This window comes from Pelophylax lessonae (genome assembly GCF_965119305.1).
Source record: "Pelophylax lessonae genome assembly, chromosome: 5".
Taxonomy (NCBI): Eukaryota; Metazoa; Chordata; class Amphibia; order Anura; family Ranidae; genus Pelophylax; species Pelophylax lessonae.
The window spans coordinates 118310246-118332881 of record NC_138772.1 but is presented as its reverse complement, the minus strand read 5'-3'; positions in this window follow the sequence as shown (position 1 = coordinate 118332881).

The window sequence follows — 22636 nt, the reverse complement described above, 5'->3', positions numbered from 1 at the left end:
ATATGTGCTTAAATCATGTACAGTGTTCTGGGACCCAATTTTTTTTTTTTTTTTTACTGCATCTTTCCAATTATCTGAACCCATGCTTTAATACCATTCTTATGTTTTATCACATGAACAACTGTTGAAACATCATTATTGCCCTGGTTACAATCATTAACTGCCTTATCTTCTCTATATATGTCAAAGTACTTTCAGAGTAGCCTTATGCATTTTGTTGTGTGTTGACTGCTTAGTATGTTCTTGCTATTTTCTAGAATTGCTCTGACAATCTTTACATATTCAGAGATGACTGTCTTGTTTTTTTGTACTTTTTTCTAAAAATGAATATATTTTAAATGAAAATACAAAGCCTGTAAGCTGAGAGCAGAAGGGGGTGCCTGCACCTACCTTGTGTTTTAGAGTGCCGTGGGAGCCCCGAAGCCCATGGCACACTATTGTGCAAACAAACACTTTGGTTTCAAAGTCAGACAGCTGGTCAACACTTTTTTGTTGACTTCACTATTGACCATTCGGGATGCCGATCCTTGCTGTGAAGCTTGGATGGTGGAAAGGGCTGCTGCAGAATGTAGGTGAAGATAACCTGCCTGGTTCTCCCGGTTTATATTGACTTTCAATGTATACATTATATCTACAACGGGTTTGCTTTGAAAGGTGCTATTTATTTTCAGCATTTAATGTAAAATAAGATTTATTAGCGCAAATCACTGACTGAAATAATCATTTGCCTGTTTAGAAGCACAAACAAATGGATTATTTGAATTAGCTTGTTCTATTTCAAATAGTTTTAACAAAAAAAAATGAAGTGGGCAAGTATTAAGGCTCGGTTCACATTTGTGCGATGCTGCGAATATACAGCGTGATCCCGCATCGCATCCGCATCTCTGGCAGTTCACACTGCCATATGCGATACGCAGGGGGTGTCAATTAAAAGTTAACAACACCCCCAGTTGTGATTGCATATCGCAGTGCGATCTGCAAGTTCGCACAGAATCGGATTGTACTAGGTGAACCACCATGCGATCCAATTCTGTTGCAAATAAAAAAATGCCTCGTGTGTCTTTGGTGCGGATGCAGTGCGAATTCAGCCATAATATATATAACCATAAGTGTATGGCTAAAATTTGCAACGCACATGAGATTGCATGTAATTTAGGAGCAGTGAGCTCCGAATTACATGCGATCTCCGCATCTGCACAAATGTGAACCGGCTCTAAGCCCCGGTTCACACTTCTGCGAGTGCCGGGTTCGCATGTAATGTCGGAGGGCACTGCTCCGACATTACATGCGATCAACTGTGCGGTGCGAGTTTAGCCATACAGTTTGTATGGCTAAATTCGCATCGCACCCGGAGCAAACACGCACAGGAGGCATTTTTGCAGCCGCATCAGGATCGGATCGCACAGCGGTTCACACTTGTGCGATCCGTTCCTGTGCGAACTGCACGATCGCACTGCGATATGCGATCAAACTGGGGGTGTCGTTAAGATTACATTGACACCCCCAGCGTATCGCATATGGCAGTGTGAACTGCCAGGGGTGCGTGTGCGATGCGGGAACAGGCTGCGAATTCGCAGCCTTCCCGCATCGCATAAATGTGAACCGAGCCTAAGAGTTGAGGTTTTAGTCGTAGTCAGAATTGAGGGTTTAGAATATGCAGCCTTTATATAAATCCAGTCGAAACAGCCACCTGTCAGAATTTCAGGTATCAAATGATGGATAGCTACTATATGTACGAAAAAAAAAGGAAGCTGCCCATATTATTTTAAAATATTTTTTATTTTTTTTGTTTCCATTTGAAAAAAATCAGAAAAGTACAAGTATACATCAAATAATATTTTCCTGGCACAAGAGTGCGTGGACAGATCTAACATAACACACAGTGAATAAATAGGCGGCATATAATGTTTGATACTTAAACCTTCTTTCTCCTGCAGGCGGGCTCCATTGTCTGGAGAACCATTGTAGCCTCACCTGCAGAGAATGTGGGAAAATGAATAAATGCTATAAAGTAAGAAGTAGAATTAGGTTTTCCAAGAAAGAACAGAGGAAGAAGAACCGGTAAAAAAGATTGGTTAGAGAAAGGGGACAAGTAGGAAGGTAGTAGAAGGACCTATTTCAGTACAAAATCTACCTAGATGAGTGTCCTCTCTATCCAGTACAAAATGAAGATTGATCACTCATGGGAATCTGTGTACAGAAGCATTGAACAATTAACTCACCACTGTTATTTTTGTATTGAGAAATGTCTATGTGTTTTTATGTGAACTATCTGAACTTGTGGGACTTTTTTCTTTTTATAAGGCATTAATATAATGTTGATTGTATTAAAAAAATATATATATTTTACTATATTATGGAAAGACCGTCTTTTCTTATATGTAACTCCAAGTGAATGGGTTAATAAAGATTTTTATACTAATTAGTGTGTTTTGTTTTCTGAGGATATTACAGGGGAATTCCATGCCAAATAAAATTCACCAGTAAACTTGAACTATAGCAGGTAATGTACACTTGTATATCATTGGAATGAAAGCTGTAGCTTTACTTGCCTAGAAAGTTACAGAACAGTTTGTCAAAGATGAGGCAGAATTTTCTAATCAATGTACACTTTTTTTAAAAAATTAAAGGAACACTTTGAAACAATCAGTTGGGAAAAATATCATGCTGGATATCTTTACTGATATGGACTGGGTAATGTGTTAGGAATGAAAGGATGCCACATCATTTGATAGATCTGGAGTAGTTGGTGAATGAAGAGTGGTCCAAAATTCCAGTAGAGAGTTGCAAAAAACTAATTGATGGTTACATTTGTTATTTTTTGCAAGGGGTGTGCTACCAAATATTAAATTGAGGATGCCAATAATTTTGTCCAGTCCACTTCTGGAGTTTTGCGTTGAATGTGTCAGATTTGGCTTTTTGTTTCTCTTTTTTGTTTCATACCAATACAAACAAAATAAATAAACATGAGAATGCCTAAACATTTGTAATTGCGGCAATTATTATCTGACAGAAATGCATGGGTGCCAACATTTTTCGCCATGATTGTGTATGTACGTGTACATTATATATACAGTAGGGAAAATAATTATTTAATTCCCTGCAGATTTTGTAAGTTTGCCCATTTACAAAAAAAATTAAGGGTCTATAGTTTTTATTATAGGTGTATTTTAAATGATTGAGACAGAATATCAACCAAAAATTCAGAAAAAACACATAATACAAATATTCTTCCATTTGCGAAAAATCGCTCCAACAGTTGTCTCCTTCTCCCCATGCTTTTTTGCTGATGGTCTTGTAGCCCATTCTAGCCTTGTGCAGGTCTACAATCTTGTCCCCGACGTCCTTTGACAGCTTTGGTGATGGTGACAGGCAGTCCAGAGCAAGTGTTAAATTAGTTTTTTGGAAAACAGTCTATTCTTTTCCTTCTCAAAAATGTTCAGGGTCAGCTCTATCGCAAAGACATTTTTGAACAAGATGAAATTCTTTTTGTGCAGTAATGGTTATCTCCAGTTTGGCAGAAGCACTTCATATTACCCCCTTGGATAGTTTAAAATGGCCTGACACCTCCCAGTGTTAAACTGATTACTTGGGAACAGACTGGGCCCGTTTACAGCTATCCTTGCACTTTCTAAATACTCAATATCACCCTGGCTTCTTGGCAGTTTCCATGGAAACAAGGTAATTTGATTTATACATTGGATTGGAAAAATTTGCTAGGTAATTTTAATGTTACAAGGCAAAATGTAAAAAAAAAAACTCATTAGGTCTAGCCATGTAGAGCATTGTGACTTCTAATGACATAATGGACAATGAAGATGAAGTGAAAATGTAGGTGGTTTACATTCCCAATCTTTTAAGTTATCTCTTCACTTTATCACACATGCCAATAAATGCTTATTACTTCCAACATTCTTCTGCTTTCAGTAGGTCCAATATTTCAGAAACACTGATTGTTGAAACGTGGACAGGACACCAGTTGTATAACACCTGGTATGTGAGCCCTTAGATTTAACTCAGAGCTCTCCACTCACTTTTGCAGCTAATAGTTTAATTTTCTCAATATAAGTGACTTTATCTGCTCTGTGATGTACAACTTAAATATAAACGATGAGGCTACTAACACAAAAAGTAGAATATCCCACCTAAAACAAAAAAACAATAGTGTAGCGCCAATAAGCAAAATATATAAATTCAGTGTGCAATATTAAACGTAACGTAAAACATGAAAACTGATGCAAAAGGCCAAAGGTCACATAAAATAAGTCTCACAAGTGTATAGAAAATCGATGAAAATACACTTGATAAAGCAACGTCGGTAATCGTGAAGATGCTTCTCAAAGGTACTCAGATGACCAGCCACTAACATCAAATGACGATGCTACAGCACAGCACAGTACAATACAATTAGCAAGCGCTGTAGGTAGTCTTGAGCCCTAAGGCTATTCTTTGACATATCAACTATATTTCTATAGCTGCTGCCTATATTTTTTACCTATATCCCATAAGTTTATACCAGTAGGCGCAGGGGATACACCATAGGTGTTATCTTTTTTCTACAGCATGTTAGTTAACTGGATTCACTGTTCTGGTTTTTATGCTGTTACATTTTCGTTTGGTAATAACCTACTACACCATCCGAGAATTCTCTGGGCTCCTGGCAAGTTTTTTTTTATCCCTAGCTGTAGTACATCAGGGGTCATTGAAAGTAGTGATCGACCGATATAGTTTTTTCGTTGCCGATACCGATATTTTGGCAATCGCATATCGGTATTGGCCGATATTTTTGTACATTTAAAATTTTGCAAAATAAACACAAATTTCAAATTTTAGACACAGATCTGTTACTGAACATGTAAAACTTTATTAACATTAAGTGATCGTTCTTCACACACTGCATGAGAACTGATAGGAAAACTTAAATTGCAGGGACATTAAGTTTCACATCATTCTGATTGTGCATTAATGCATAATAAACTGCTGCAGTAGTGCAATCACTCACTGCAATCATTTTAAATCACTACTGCAGTGCAGTCAGTGCAAAACTGCTAGAAAAAAATCTAGGCAACAGCTACACAGTGAATTGGGCTGGAGTCAGTGGAGGGGACTACCGCTGCAGTAGGGTACTCACAGCAACTACTGCAGTCAGTGCAATACTGCTAGTAAAAAAGCTAGACAACAGCTACACAGTGGACTGGATTGGACTGGAGTCAGTGGACTACCACTGCAGTAGGGCACTCAATGCCACCACTGAAGCCAGTGCAAAACTGCTATGAAAAAAGCTAGACAAAAGCTACACAGTGGATTGGAGTGGACTGGACAGACACTACTACTACACTTCAATACTCCCAGTTAAGTAGAACAATATTCTAGTGCAGAAAGCATAACATTTCAGCATGTTGACCAGTTATTTTCATAAATTGCTGCCACTTCACTAAAAACACGCTCACTTGGTACTGAGGAAGGAGGATCACTTGGTACTGAGGAAGGAGGAGCAGAAAGGTATCTTCTAGCAAGTCTTTTGTAGCGTGCCTCATTTTCTTCCCCCACTGTAGGGGATCACTTCTTCTGCCAATTACTGGTTCCTTCAAATAGAGATAAGGTTCATCATCCAGGCTCATTATTGCAGATTCTGAAGAATCCTCCGCATGAGGACCCTTTGGTGGCTGGTTGGCTGGCACCCTTTGGTGGCTGGTTGGCTGGCACCCTTTGGTGGCTGGCTGGCTGGCACCCTTTGGTGGCTGGCTGGCTGGCACCCTTTGGTGGCTGGCTGGCACTCTGTGGTGGGTGGGTTTCTGGCTGGCACCCTGTGGTGGCTGGCACCCTGTGTTGTGGGTGGCTGGCAGGTACAGGCCCAGGGCATGTGGCTGGCTAGCTGGTACAGTCAGGCAGGGCCTGTGGTTAGCTGGCTGGTACAGGCCTGTGGTGTTTGTGGGTGGCTGGCTGGCACCGGGCAGCTGTGGGTGGGTGGCCACGGTGGCTGTGTTACACACTGTGACTAGTCACTACTGTGTGATTGAGAAGAAATTGAATCGCTCACTGTCCCGACTGTGCAGAGACTCCAGTGGCTGCGGCGGCACTGTGCGCACTGTGAGACTCCAAAATGAAGCTAAGGGAGGCGGCCTAAGAAGGCCGCAGAAGCTGTCCCAGACTCCCAGTGCGCGGAGGCGCGTGGCGCAACATACGCGGTGACGTCACGGCAATATGGGTAACCGCCGGGGCCGATTCCGATATATTAGGGAAAGTGCTTATCGGCCCCCGATATATCGGTCGATCCCTAATTGAAAGTGAGTTCCGCACTGATTCCTCTGAAATTTCCATTGATACTTAGGCACATATGCTGCTGTAAAGATAGCCATGTGCTCTGGTGAGTTTTGAATTCACTGAATGTTGGTGGCTGGTCATCTGAGCACCTTTGAGAAGCATCTTCACGATTACTGACGTTGCTGTATTAAGTGTATTTTCACTAATTTTATATACGCTATGGGACTTATTTTCTGTCACCTTTGGACATTTGCATCAGTTTTCATGTATTACTTTATTATTGCACACTGAATTCTTGCTTATTGGTGCTACACTATTTTTTTTTAAATTTTAAATGGTTGGTAAGACACTTGCATGACTTTCTATAATCCTCTTTGTTTCCTAAGCCTTTGTACCTCTGTCTCTGTGTTTTATAAAACAAATGCTGTGATTGTGAATACCTGATTTCAGTGTGCTACTGGGCAATCACGTGACCGGCTGGCTCTCTCCTCTCCCCATCTGACAGCTGCAGGGGACGGGGCCGAGATTCCCCTGCTGACGTCACTCGGGAGGAGAGGAGGGGGGGAAGAGAGAGAGAGAGACACGCCTGGTCACGTGATCGCCGAGCAGCACACTGAATTCACGTGTCAGGGCTCAGCAGCCATGATATACTGTAGTCAGTTTACAGGGGGGAGAGCAGAAACTGGCAGGCTCAGTCAGGTATTTCAGGTGATACAGGGGTCCAAATTACACAGCATAAGCACTGTGCTGTATAACATGCTTTAAGCTAACTGGATCCAATTTTTTTCCTTTTTCTTTTAGGATAACAAACTTTTTAATAGTTTTAATTTTGGCTATAAAGTAAAATACAGTAAAACCTTGGATTGAGAGTAAATTGGTTTGAGAGCGTTTTGCAAGACAAGCAAAATTTTTTTATAAATTTTGACTTGTATATCAAGACATCGCTTGTTTATCAAGTAGCATCATGTCACAACTGAGTATAAAAGAGAAGAGAGGCTCCTCTAAGTGTAGCAATATGGTTACATTTATTGAATGTACAACATTTAGCAACTCACATGGTTGATGATTAAAACAGGCACGTCTAATGCCCCGTACACACGTGCAGATTATCTGAAGACTTTTGTCTGTAGACTTACCAAAACCATATAATATGAGGTCAAACCTAAACACTTTCAATTTGTATGCAATCCGGCAGGCCCTTGCACTTCATAGAAAAGGTAAATCTGAAGACAAAAGTCTTCAGATAATCTGCACGTGTGTACGGGGCATAAGTATACAGGCACCTGGGGTAAAGCTGTCCACATAGACCATCCTCCGCACCGCCATCAACATCATCCCTTCCACGCTTCCACGCTGCACTTCAACCCTTGCTTTCAGATCACTCTTCTGCAGGGTTGTCTTCCTGGTCACGACTCCAGACTGACAGCGGTGAGGAGGATGGTCTACGTGGACAGCTTTACCCCAGTTGTCTGCATTCTTAGATGTGCCTCTTTTAATCATCAACCATGTGGATTGCCAAATGTTGAACCTTCATTAAATGTAACCATAATACTACACTCAGGCCCCGTTCACACTGGGGCGATCCGACTTCCCGGGGCGACCTCCGAGGTCGCGGTGCGAGCAGCGCGCCGCGACCTCGGAGCGGCCAGCACGGACTTCATAACATTGAAGTCTATGACGGTCGCTCCGGGTCGCCCCAAAGAAGCTCCGGACCCTTTTTCTAAGTCGGAGCGACTTGTGTCGCTCCTATTAGAACGGGTCCGCAGCTTCTCTATGGAAGGCGACCTACGGCGACCAGGTCGCCTCACAGGTCGCCCCAGTGTGAACGGGGACTTAGAGACGCCTCTCTTCTCTGTTATACTCTGTAGCTCCTGCTGGATTTTGTTTCTAATCCCCATGTGGATCCAAAGGAAAAACTGCGCTAAATATCTAGAGCTAAAGTAGCAGCAACTTGTATGCGACAAACATCAAATAAACAATAAATAGAGAAAAGCTGCGCTAAATGACAATGACCATATATGATAGTGGTCAAAGGAAAAAGTCCAAAATAAAGTCCCACAATAAAAGTGAAGAAGTGAACAACTGAACAGATACAGTCCAAATATAATTCACAGATGCAATCAATGCGTGTAGATACTGCTTACCAGAAGTAGCAGTATGATGAGCATATATCATAAGGAACCGAGCTGGATGGAAGTCTGCAGAGGATTCCACCCCGACAGTGTCCAACTCAGAAGTGCAGATTGATGAATTTTAAAATAAAAATAAAGAGAAACATAGCGTGATACTGTATACAATGTTGGCTACAGTGGCGGCTGGTGCTCAAAATTTTTGGGGGGGCGCAAAAACAAAAATGTAATAGGTATTGCTTCGCGGCAAAAAACGAGGTAAAAAAATTGCATGACTTTGAGGTCATGGTACAGGCATGGCACATGTGATGGTATAGGCATGGCACAGATGGTACAGGCATGGCACAGGTGATGGAATAGGCATGGCACAGATGGTATAGGCATGGAACAGGTGGTAGAATAGGCATGGCACAGGTGATGGTATAGGCATGGCACAGGTGATGGTATAGGCATGGCACAGGTGATGGAATAGGCATTGCACAGGTGATGGTACAGGCATGGCACAGGTGATGGAATAGGCATGGCACAGATGGTATAGGCATGGCACAGGTGATGGAATAGGCATGGCACAGATGGTACAGGCATGGCACAGGTGATGGTACAGGCATGGCACAGGTGATGAAATAGGCATTGCACAGGTGATGGTACAGGCATTGCACAGGTGATGGTACAGGCATGGCACAGGTGATGGAATAGGCATGGCACAGATGGTATAGGCATGGCACAGGTGATGGAATAGGCATGGCACAGATGGTACAGGCATGGCACAGGTGATGGTACAGGCATGGCACAGGTGATGGTACAGGCAGGGCACAGATGGTACAGGCATGGCACAGGTGATGGAATAGGCATGGCACAGATGGTATAGGCATGGCACAGGTGATGGAATAGGCATGGCACAGATGGTACAGGCATGGCACAGGTGGTGGAATAGGCATGGCACAGATGGTACAGGCATGGCGCAGGTGGTGGAATAGGCATGGCACAGGCATGGCGCAGGTGGTGGAATAGGCATGGCACAGGCATGGCGCAGGTGGTGGAATAGGCATGGCACAGATGGTACAGGCATGGCACAGGTGATGGTAAGGTCATGGCACAGGTGATGGTAAGGTCATGGCACAGGTGGTGGAATAGGCATGGCACAGATGGTACAGGCATGGCGCAGGTGGTGGAATAGGCATGGCACAGGCATGGCGCAGGTGGTGGAATAGGCATGGCACAGGCATGGCGCTGGTGGTGGAATGGGCATGGCACAGGCATGGCGCAGGTGGTGGAATAGGCATGGCACAGATGGTACAGGCATGGCACAGGTGGTGGAATAGGCATGGCACAGATGGTACAGGCATGGCACAGGTGATGGTAAGGTCATGGCACAGGTGGTGGTAAGGTCATGGCACAGGTGGTGGTAAGGTCATGGCACAGGTGGTGGAATAGGCATGGCACAGATGGTACAGGCATGGCGCAGGTGGTGGAATAGGCATGGCACAGGCATGGCGCAGGTGGTGGAATAGGCATGGCACAGGCATGGCGCTGGTGGTGGAATGGGCATGGCACAGGCATGGCGCAGGTGGTGGAATAGGCATGGCACAGATGGTACAGGCATGGCACAGGTGGTGGAATAGGCATGGCACAGATGGTACAGGCATGGCACAGGTGGTGGAATAGGCATGGCACAGATGGTACAGGCATGGCACAGGTGGTGGAATAGGCATGGCACAGGTGGTGGTAAGGTCATGGCACAGGTGGTGGTAAGGTCATGGCACAGGTGGTGGAATAGGCATGGCACAGATGGCACAGGCATGGCGCAGGTGGTGGAATAGGCACTTACCTGGCGACGGCTCGGCTCCCGGCGGCGGCTTCTCCCCTCCTCGCGACTCCGATGTCCGTCCTCTTCTGCTCGGCTCCTGGCGGCGGCTTCTCCCCTCCTCGTGACTCCTCTTCTTCGCGGGCTGCGGCGGGAAAGTGACCGGGCGGTGACGGTGAGTGACTGATGCACGCACCGGCACCGCCCCCAACGAGGTCACCATGGATGTCCTGAATCATGATTGGTCCAGGCTGGAGTCTGGACCAATCATGATCCAAGACATCACAAAAGGGGGTGGTGTAGCGCATTTTTCTGCGCTACAGTTACGCCCCAGAAGGCCGCCAATTGGCGCCTCTGCTGGTGGAAAACCCCACCCCCCATCGGCACCAATGCGGCGGACGCCGAAAGAGGGGTGGTGGAGCGCAGAGCTCTGCGCTACAGTTACGCCCCAGAAGGCCGTCTATCGGCGCCTCTGCGGGTGGAAAACCCCACCCCCATAGGCACCAATGAGACGGGCGCCCCTTGTGGGCAAAAATTTTTTTTTTTTTTTTTTTAAATCTTTTTTTTTTCTTTTTCTTTTTTTGGGGGGGGGGGGGGGGCGGCGCCCCTGCGCCCCCTATGGGCCGGCCGCCACTGGTTGGCTATCTCCCGTGTGCTTAAAAGGAAATAGAGTGCTGATAGACACCACCACCCATACAGGCTGCTTACCAGAAGTAGGAGTAAGTGAGCATATCAATCAGACAAATTAAGATATATGGAGGAAGTAAGATAGGCCACCACCATAATCACATTGAAATGACCAGATATGTGCAAATAAACCGTGTATATAGTCACTGGAATATGTGATCACAAAGGGCCGTCACCAAAATCCCCCGCTTACTGGATATCAATATATTGGCAGCGTGTAACAAATCAAGATGACACTGAATGTAATCCAATAGGAAAAAACGCTCCCTCATCAGTCTGGATGACCCGCATGAAAACTCAGATAGTCACATGGAAATAATGATATAGGAAATTCCCATAGCGTAAAACCGTTTATTAAAAATCACAAAATAAAGGAAATACACTTACAAGAAACAAGTGAACTAGCGCTGAATCGAAGCTGCCGGCCGGTCAGCTTCAAACACCCGCCTGAGCGTCTCGTAGAGGTGACGTCAGCACGCCGCGACCGACGTACGTTTTGTCAAAAAGGACGTTCTCATCAATCTGCACTTCTGAGTTGGACACCGTCGGGGAGGAATCCTCTGCAGACTTCCATCCAGCTCGGTTCCTTGCTCATCATACTGCTACTTCTGCTAAGCAATCCCCATGTGGAGGCTGCCATTTGTGGATGGACATTTTATGGTTACACAACCTATCACATTGCTATCATCTTTTCATATAGACTGTAAACTGAAGGACTTATGAATAAATGGTTGTGGAACGAATCATCTGAGTTTCTATTATTTCTAAGGGGAAATTCACTTTTATATAAGAGTGCTTTAGATTACAAGCATGTTTCTGGAACGAATTATGCTTGCAATTCAAGGTTTTACTGTAGTTAAGACAACTGACATACTATTATAAAAAATGTAATACATTAAAAATCTATACTGGCTTTTGGCTATCTGATGCATGTCCCAGTGGTGTTCAGCCATCAGAGGTTCCTCAATTTTCCATTGTTTAATCAACACTTGAATTTCCAATCCTTACCTTTTTGGGATACCCATGAGAACTTTCAGTGCTTTTGTTGTCCAAGATAGCCGCCTGCATCTATAGGGCCTCAGAATCTTCCACATTTCTGCTCTTTGAGAGTCACAAAAGTTTGAGACCCACTAGTTTACAGTCTTCAGGCTCATCACAATTTGACTGGAGAGAAAACCACAAAAAGATTCAGTCAGTTTCAGTATAGGAAAATGTGTATTTTAGGTGTTCAATATCATGCAAACCAAAATCCACCCTGAAGGATGTCTGAATTGATGACAACAGTGGGGGAGCTTGTACGCCTTCAATTGTTTAGCTCCAATGACTGCATGAGGTTTGTGGGCTCTTTGAAAGTAGTGTCATGGCCCTTTTTAGTACATGAGCTGTCTACAGGTTTGTTTTTTCGTAACAGTGGGATCACTCTTGTCAAAACCAGAAGATTCCTTTTCCACACTTCTTAAGGTAGGACTTGGTATTATAGACATATGTAGCCCATCTCTTGCCAGACAGGCCACTTATTCCTGGTGACTGGCTCATCCTTACTACCAGAGCATGTCTGCAGGGCTGGTATGCCCATTGCTTGGATCATCAGGCCCATGCTTCAAGGTAGGGTCTGATCCCCTGCTATTCCAACTAGATTGAGTTATGATTTCTTATACTTTAAAAAGTTTTTTAAAGCTTGCTCAATTATAGCCAGAATTATTAAAGTTGTACAGTATTTGCCAGTTACCAGGAGCCAAATTGAAATGTGCATTCCTTTAACTGCTCTGCTAAAGTATTTATAACATGGACCAGGACCCTCTGCTAATAAAGGTTTACAACTATGAGCCATTTACAGAAACCCCAATTCATTTTTAAACAACGTTATATGCTATAGGAATTCCTTAAAAGGTTTTTCAGATTAAGTATTGTTTTGCGACTCCGACAGTCCATCACACATGAGATTTTAAATTTTGTATTGTCACTGACTTGCGAATTTTGGGGAAACAAAGCAATATTGGCTCAGTACAGCTCCCCATTTTCCTAACTGGGAGTATGGTTTACTTGACCTCGTTGTTGCCTTGTTGTTTCTTTTGGACCCTGGTGACTCATGCTCACTGTGGTGATTTGAGTCAGACTGTTAGAAGGGGTTGATTTACTATAGGCAAATAGACTGTGCAGTTGCCCTCGTTTTCCCCAGGGCTTAGAGAATGTGGTGAAACTGCTTATTTTAATGATCCAATCATGTGCAAGTAAAGATGCTGTTTTCTATTTTCCTTGCAAAGTCTATTTACCTTTATTAAATAAATCCCTTTGAGTCTAGTTTAGCTTTAAGATGCTTATGTAATGCACCTGACATGTTCACAATGTGTTTCTAATATGTTTGCTCAATTATTGCCTATAAATAAATGTTGATCTTCAGTTTTGATGTCAATTATATTGTAAAGGCTTTCTTTACACTTGCTATTTGTTTACAATGCATTCATATTAAAAAAAGGCACAAAAAAAAAAAACATACTGTACAAACATGGAAAGTGACCAGAAAAGGACATTTAGTATAATGCAGTGCTAAGCTAACATTAAGTCTAGTGTACATCACCCAATGATATTCAATTCTAATTTTAACCACTATGGTTTGGTGGAAAACCAAATATAAACAAACAGTAAGAAAATATTTTTTCCTTAAAGTAGAAGTCCAGGCAAAACCTAACTAACGCTAAACCTGCTCTATGCCACATTCTAAACCTAATCTATCTAACCCTGTAAAGCAAAAATCAGTGTACTTATCTATTTTGCAGCCGATCTCATAGGTGTGCGCAGCCTATTGCATAAGGGTGTGCACCCCAAAGCTTAAATACACATGCATGTGTTTGCCTACATGTATATGGCCCGGTACATTACTCTCCCTGCTGGCAAAGTGAAATAGAAGTGTGTGGCACTTCTCTTATGGCAGAGCAGGTCCGAGGGAGATCTTTCCCATCTCTTCACTGGCAAACAGAGCGATAATGCTAATGTGCCCTAGGTGATTAGGGTGTGCCCAGGCACACCCAGCACACCCTGTGTGCACGCCTATGGCCGATCTGATCCTGTCTGGTCCCAGCATCAGCTGTCAGTGGCAGCTTCAGCGTGGAGGCGGGTGCAGGAGAGGCAGCCGACAACGGAAGCCCCATAGTAGTTCTATGGGTGACGTCACTTCCCTGGCATTTCACAGCCGTTGTCGGTCCTCTCCTGCACAGACCCTCTGTTGCTGGAGACCGGATTGGTTCAGCTGCAGAATAGGTAAGTACAGTGATTTTTGCCTTACAGGGTTAGATAGATTAGGGTTAGAATGTGGCACAGAGCAGGTTTAGCGTTAGTTATGTTTTGCCTGGACTTCTCCTTTTAAGCTGGCCATAGTTGGATCAAAATTTGGCCAGTTTTGCAGGGACTGAGTGAATTTTGATCCATCTATGGGCAGGGCTGGTTGTACAGAAGTTGATGTACAGATCAATTTCTATACAACCAGCCTGTTGGAAAATATTTGCTCGATCAGTGTATTCTGATGGTGGGGGAGCTTCCCTGCTGTCAGAATAAAACAGCTCCACAGAAGGGATTCCCCCATCCACCTCGAACCTGCAGATGGGGGGGTTTGAGTGTCCATGAAGCAGATTGAATAGGGGTAGGACTGTCATCTCTTCTCAACTCTGATTATAAAAATAGTATATTGTTGTGAACCCATGGCATATACTGCTTAGCAGAACTTCCTGACCAAAAAGGAACAAGGGGAAGCCCTTATCTCTAAGTAAGTATTACATATCTCGTATATTGTAGTATAACATAAAACTAAAACATCTTAAAAAAAAAAGATGTATCCAATATATATACAAACCCAATATATATACAAACCCAATTCCAAAAAAGTTGGGACACTGTACAAATTGTGAGTAAAAAAAGAATGGACTAATTTACAAATCTCATAAACTTATATTTTATTCACAATATAATATAGATAACATATTAAATGTTGATAGTGAGACATTTTGAAATGTCATGCCCAATATTGGCTCAATTTGGATTTCATGAGAGCTACACATTCCAAAAAAGTTGGGACAGGTAGCAATAAGAGGCCGGAAAAGTTAAATGTACATATAAGGAACAGCTGGAGGACCAATTTGCAACTTATTCGGTCAATTGGCAACATGATTGGGTATAAAAAGAGTGGCAGTGTCCCTCAGAAGTCAAGATGTGCAGAGGATCACCAATTCCCCCAATGCTGCGGCAAAAAATAGTGGAGCAATTTCAGAAAGGAGTTTCTCAGAGAAAAATTGCAAAGAGTTTGAAGTTATCATCATCTACAGTGCATAATATCATCTGAAAATTCAGAGAATCTGGAACAATCTCTGTGCGTAAGGGTCAAGGCCAAAAAACCATATTGGATGCCCATGATCTTCGGGCCCTTAGATGGCACTGCATCACATACAGTAATGCTACTGTAATGAAAAATACAACATGGGCTCAGGAATACTTCCAGAAAACATTGTCTGTGAACACAATCCACCGTGCCATTCGCCATTGCTGGCTAAAACTCTATAGGCCAAAAAAGAAGCCATATCTAAACATGATCCAGAAGCGCAGGCGTTTTCTCTTGGCCAAGGCTCATTTAAAATGGACTGTGGCAAAGTGGAAAACTGTTCTGTGGTCAGATGAATCAAAATTTGAAGTTCTTTTTGGAAAACTGGGATGCCATGTTATCCGGACTAAAGAGGACAAGGACAACCCAAGTTCAGTTCAGAAGCCTGCATCTCTGATGGTATGGGGTTGCATGAGTGCGTGTGGCATGAGCAGCTTACACATCTGGAAAGGTTGACTGGAAATAGAGGGGATGAAATAGCGTCCAAACATAACAGTTCCTTGTGACCAGATGGTGAGGTTAGGACTGGCAAAGGTATAGTCTGTTGAGTGACTGTTGCAGATCTTATGCTGTTCTTATGCTGGAACCATCGGCCAGATATACAGAAAGTTCCTGGGCTTTGGGCTGCAAAGTTATCTGATGCTGAGTGGCAAAAGCCAGATCAGCAAAGCAGCTGTAGGCTCCTGAGTCAATTATAGCGGAGACTGGAACTGTGAGTAACTTGGTTTGAGAGCATTTTGCAAGACAAGCACATTTTTTTTTTTTTAATTGTGACTTGATAAACAAGCGATGTCTTGATTTACAAGTAGCGTCATGGCACAACTTTGGGACAGCTTTAACCTAGATGCCTGCATACTTAGATGTTTCTGTTTTAATCATCAACCATTTGAGTTGCTAAATGTTGTACCTTCATTAAATGTAACCATATTGCTCTTTTATGCTCTGTAGCTCCTGTTGGATTTTGCTTCTAATCCCCTTGTGGAGGCTGCCAATTGTGGATGGACATTTTATGGTATAATCTTTTTATATAAACTATAAACATTATGAATAAATGGTTGTGGAACGCATCATCTGAGTTTCCAATATTTTTTATGGGGAAATTTGCTTTGATAAAGGAATGCTTTGCATTACAAGCATGTTTCCGGAATGCATTATGCTCGCAATCCAAGGTTTTACTGTATATGAATTTTTGTAAAATGTTATACGATTTATTAGGTTGTTTGTAAATCCTAACAATGAGTTTCACTTACTTGCTTCCTTTTGACCTATTGAGTTTATAGTTTAAAGCATTTTGTTATATTCATTAAGGGTCTATGCACACTCGGCTTAAAAAATCACTGCTTCTACTGGAGTTTTGCATTTTGCCTGTAGAAGCAGCTCAATGTTATCCTATGTGTCCATGCACATTAGGACGTTTAGAGGCATATTTTAAGCTTAGCATTTTGAGGCAGAAAAACCCATTCTGGTTTGCCTTTTTGAGAGGAGTTTTCTGGTAGAAAAAAAGCTAAACACTCCTAAACGCTTGTAGAAAAACATTCTATAAGTGTGTTTTTTCTGCCAAGGGAACTGGCATTTTTTTAAGCCTTAAGTGCAAAAATACTGGTTGATCCTCACAAAAATGTCCTACGTTAATAGCTTCCTGTGCTGCACTGTTATCAGTTAACATTGTTCCCTGTTCTCCTGTGGACTACAGAACATCTAGAGAGGAAAAGAGAGATGGGGGTATTCTGTAGTCCTAAAACGCTTTCTGTCCTAGGGTGACAACCATGGGTGTCCGCATGGGGGGCAAGGAGGGGGGAGGGCAAGTGCCCCCCCCCCCGGAATCCCAAATTCCCCTTTAAACCCTTTAAAGTGGTTAAGCCACTTTACACTATCCTGTCTGGTCTGTTTAATAATCCTGTGTGCCTGTGCCCCTGTGTCTGTGTTTTAATAAAATAAGCCATCCCTTACCAGTTTTCAGAGCGCCGATCGCCGTTCACGTGACCTGCCAGCTCTCTCCTCTCCCTGTCTGACACCTGCCTGCAGTGGGCGGGGCTGAGGATTTCCCTCTGACGTCAGTTGGGAGGGGAGGAGAAGAAACCAAGAGAGGGAGAGAGGCAGCAGGTCACACGAGCGGTGAACAGTGCTCTGAAAACGGGTAAAGAGCGGCTTTTTCTTCCTATTTAAAAATAAATACTCGTGAGTCGAAGCTTGTGCAGTGACTGACACCAGCAACCGCGTGGACCACTGTCCTCAGCCCCAGGCCCCGGTGCTATCATTCCATGAGAGGGGGAGCCCGGGGCAAGGAAATTGAGGAGATTTGTGGCCCCGTGCACAGAAGCGCGGCACGTGACGTCACAGCACGTACTGACCTCACGTGCATACATGCGCCACCTGCACGGACCCAAAACAGAGAGGGTCAACTTTGCTTTGCATCAGGGTTCTCAAACCTTTGAATTCCTGCGCTTTATGTGATAATGACTAAGCCCCTCCCCTATATGCCATTGTTGAATAAGGAGCATGGCTGACCTTCAAATGATGCCCCCACCCCTCGGAAAAAGTTCTGCGGACTCCCATGGTGACCACACTGCTATTTTTTTTTGTTTGTGGGTTTAGATAAAATTTACAACTGTGGCCAAAAGCTTTGAGAATGACACAAATATTAATTTTCAGAAAGTCTGCTGTCTTATTTTTTATGATGTCAATTTGCATATTATTATTATTATTATTATACAGGATTTATATAGCGCCAACAGTTTGCGCAGCGCTTTACAATGTGAGGGAAGACAATACAGTTACAATACAATTCAAAACAGGAGGAACTAGGGGGCCCTGCTCGTTAGAGCTTACAATCTAGAAGGGAGGGTCAAGTGAAACAAAAGGCAATAACTGTGGGGGATGGGCTGATGGAGAAAATGGAGGTACATTTGTTAGGTGTTGGTAGGATACGCTTCTCTGAAAAGGAGGGTTTTCAGAGATCGCCTAAAAGCTAATAGAGTAGGAGATAATCGGACAGATAAGGGTAAGGAGTTCCATAGGATTGGAGAGGCTCTGGAAAAGTCCTGGAGGCGAGCATGGGAGGAGGTGATGAGGGAGCTAGAGAGCAGGAGGTTTTGAGAGGAACGAAGAGAGCGATAAGGTTGGTATTTTGAGACTAGGCTAGTGATATAGCCAGGGGCTAAGCTGTGGATTGCTTTGTAAGATGTAGTAAGTATTTTGAATTTAATTTGTTGGGTGAGCGGAAGCCAGTGGAGGGCTTGACAGAGAAGAGCAGCGGACACTGAGCGATTGCTAAGGTGGATGAGTCTGGCGGCAGCATTCATGATGGATTGGAGGGGGGATAGCCTGTGTAGAGGTATGCCAACGAGAAGGGAATTGCAGTAGTCGAGGCGCGAGATGACCAGGGAGTGAACTAAGAGCTTTGTTGTGTCTTTGGTTAGAAAGGGGCGTATTTTGGAGATGTTGTGGAGATTTGGACAGCGATTGGATGTGGGGTTTGAAGGAGAGTTCAGAGTCCAGCATATACTCCAGAATGTTATGAATAGTGATCAGATGATTTGCAATTAATTGAAAAGTCACTCTTTGCCATGAAAATGAACTTAATCCCATAAAAAAAAACATTTCCACTGCATTTGTGAAGAAAGCTTCAGGGTGCTCAAGAAAGTCCAGCAAGTGCCAGGACCGTCTCCTACAGTTGATTCAGCTGTGGGTTTGGGGCACCACCAGTGCAGAGCTTGCTCATGAATGGCAGCAGGCAGATGTGAGTGCATTTGCACGCACAGCGAGGAAAAGACTTTTAGGGGATGGCCTGGTGTCAAGAAGGGCAGCAAAGAAGCCACCTCTTTCCAGGAACAACATCAGAGACAGACTGATATTCTGCAAAAGGTACAGGGATTGGACAGCTGAGGACTGGGGTAAAGTCATTTTCTCTGATGAATCCTCTTTCCGATTTTTTGGGGCATTCTGAAAAAAACTACCAAAGCGCTACCATCAGTCCTGTGTCATGCCAACAGTAAAGCAACCTGAGACCATTCATGTGTGGGGGTTTGCTTCTCAGACAAGGGAGTGGGCTAACTCACAATTTTGCCTAAGAACACAGCTATAAACAAAGAATGGTACAGAAACATCCTCCAAGAGCAGATTCTTCCAATCATCCAAGAACAGTTTGACAAACAGTACTTTTTCCAGCATGGTGGAGCACCTTGCCATAAGACAAAAGTGATAACTAATTGGCTTGAGGAACAAAACATGGAAATTTTGACCTTAGACCTTAATCCCATTGAGAACTTGTGGTCAATCCTTAAGAGGCGGGTGACTAGAAAAAAAAAAACATATTCTGACAAACTCCGAGCATTGATTATGCAAGAATGGGCTTCCATCAGTCAGGATGTTGCCCAGAAGTTGATTGACAGCATGCCAGGACGATTTGCAGAAGTCTTAAAAAAGAAGTGTCAACACTGCAAATATTGACTCTGCATAAACGTCATGTAATTGTCAATAAAAGCCATTGACACTTACGAAATGCTTGTAATTATACTTCAGTATACCAAAGGTAACATTTGACCAAAAAGATCTGAAAACACTGAAGCAGCAGACTTTGAAAAAATTAATATTTTTGTCATTCTCAAAACTTTTAGCCATGGCTATAGGTGCAGCTGAATATTTGTGAATATTCTTGCAGTGAGATCAGCGTTCTGATGCATTATCATAGGAATGGGTTGTTCTTTGTCTTCCTTAGAACCTTTATTTTGTTTTAGTCACAAACCTAAGGGCTCTTTCACACTGGCGATCCGATCAGATCCGCCTGTCAGTTTTTTAGGCGGATCTGATCGGATCCTCCATGCAGCTCTATGGGGCAGTGGATGTCAGCGGAGACACCTCCGCTGACACCCGCTGCCATCCGTATCCGATCCTGTCCGTGAAATCTGGACGGATGGAAACCCTATTTTTCCATCCGTTCAGTGATCGGATCGGATCGAATGAGAGCGGACAGGCGGTCCGCTCTCATCCGATCCCCCATAGAGGGCAGCGGGGATTGTGACACCTCCCTCTCCGCCTACGGAGGTGGACCGTGTGAAAGAGGCCTAAATGTGTACAAAAATTTGTCTTTTGAAAAATCTAAAATGATACCACCAACACAATATCCTGAATTAATGAAGAAAACTTCTGTCAACTCTGGCATTGAATGTCCCCAAGAATGACATATCGCTGCTGTAGATAGCCACTAGGTGGCACACCTACATTAATATTAAACATTTTAACATTAATATTATTTTCGACCTGTTCCATTTAAAACCCGGAATAAAAAAAAAAAAAATCACAAATTAGGTACGGGCAAATGCAACAATAATATTCCATCAATATGTACAATGGGGTAATTTTTAGGATGTTTGTCTGAAGGAATAAAAATGTGTGAATATTTCTTTATTTTCCCAGAATTTAAAATTTCTGCTAAAATAAGTGTTTCTTTTAGAGGCAATTTGCTCAAATTACAAACACTCAATGGTGTAATTCCTTGCTGTAAAGCTGTGAGAATCCCCCCCTAGGGGGTGCATATGTCATGTCATTAAAGCATGCACAGCATTCAGCTTCATTTTCTCAGAACAGCCATATTACGGGCCTTAGGCTCAGTCCAGGTTCACAGCTCCAAGTCATCTGCATATTCTTGGTAACATTTTTTTTTTTTAATCCTAGATTTAATTTTAATACCCCCACACATCTGTTACAGACAGTTCTCATCTTGTTTAGTGCTAAGAACATCGCCTCTCTTCTTTTCTTGTTGCACATAGATCTTACAGTAGAACTAAAGCTAAGCCATCTTTTGCATTTTAGATAGAGAAGAGAATAGTGTGCAACTAGGGAGATTTCCATTCACGTCCTGTAATGTACGCACAACAGGAAGTGAGGAAAAATATCTTTAAAGTGAAGGAAATGCTTCTTGGACAGCTGCCACCAGAACAAGTGTCCCCCATGGAGATTTTCCCATTTGTTCCTTATTTGGTGGCAACTCAAAATGTTGTTGTTTTTTCTCTCGCTGACCTGGTGAACAAAAAAGAAAGAGTGAAAATGGCCATAGACAGCAATAAAAACCCAACAGACATCCTAACCCTTCCTTACTATACCAAAAATAAGAAAAAGGTTTAGTTGGATGGATTTCCAGTTTTTTATGAATTGCTTTCTGACACCAGTGAAGAGATGTGGCAGACATAGTTTGTAAGATACAAATGGGTTACCGATATACTGTGTGCTATATGCCCTCATCCCTGAAATCAGTATATACAGTACAATTATAAGTATTAGTAGCCAAAGACTTTTAGAGGGACATTAAGGCCCCTTTCACATGGGGTGGATCCGTTTTGACGAACTCCACTTGCTCAGTGTAAATCACTCTGTTGATCCCCACTGTGCAGGCGGATAACAGGTCCGTCTCCGCTCACTGTGCAGAGACGGACTTGTTAGAGTCCCACTCTTCTCTATGAGGAGATCAGATGAAAACGGACAAGCTGTCCATTTTCATCCAATTCCATCCGATCCACCCGCTGGACAGATGGTGAACGTAACGCCATATGTCTGTTTTCAGGGGATCTTGTTGAATCAGGTAGGTTGAGTAGGCAAGAGTCATCCCATAAGAAAATATCAATCCCATGCATCATACGTTAACAAGCTAAAGTGAGCCAGGGGCTTAACCACATTCTTTTGTCAGACCACTTTAAATTTCCGTCCTTTTCTTATTATCAAACGTTCCTGCGTTGAATTGGCTACTATGTTTTTATTAAGGGAATTTTGGGTTTCATCCTGCTGATCATTCACATGTACTGCTGAGGAAGATCAATCGAAACGCGTTGAGTCCATATGTGGATTATATTGGATCCTAAACACCTGTGCGAACCCCAACATTTAGCACTGTATCATTCGCTTCTTATTTGTTGTTTAGATTTTATCTGAATGTTTGTAACAAAATGTATGGTTTTTATATATGCAGTTTTCTTCTTGCCTCTATATGTCCTTCTGAAAATCCTTGGCTACTAATACTAATGTTTGTATGTAGTTTGTAAGACCATGAGTTACCATGAAGGTGTTCCTCTATTGTAGAGGGCCTACCCAATTTTGTATATTCCAAATTATGGAAAATGTTAAGGGAACATGACACCATCATTTGACTTAAACAAAGAATTGTAATGGAGATAGCTTGACCCTTGTACACCCCACTTGGACATCAGGGACAAGATTGTAGACCTGCACAATGCTGGAATGGGCTACAAGACCATCAGCAAGAAGCTTGGTAAAAAGGAGACAACTGTTGGATCGATTATTCGCAAATGGAAGAAATACAAAATAACCATCAATCTCCCTTCGGTTTGGAGCTCCATGCAAGATTTCTCCTCATGGGGTAAGGATGATCAT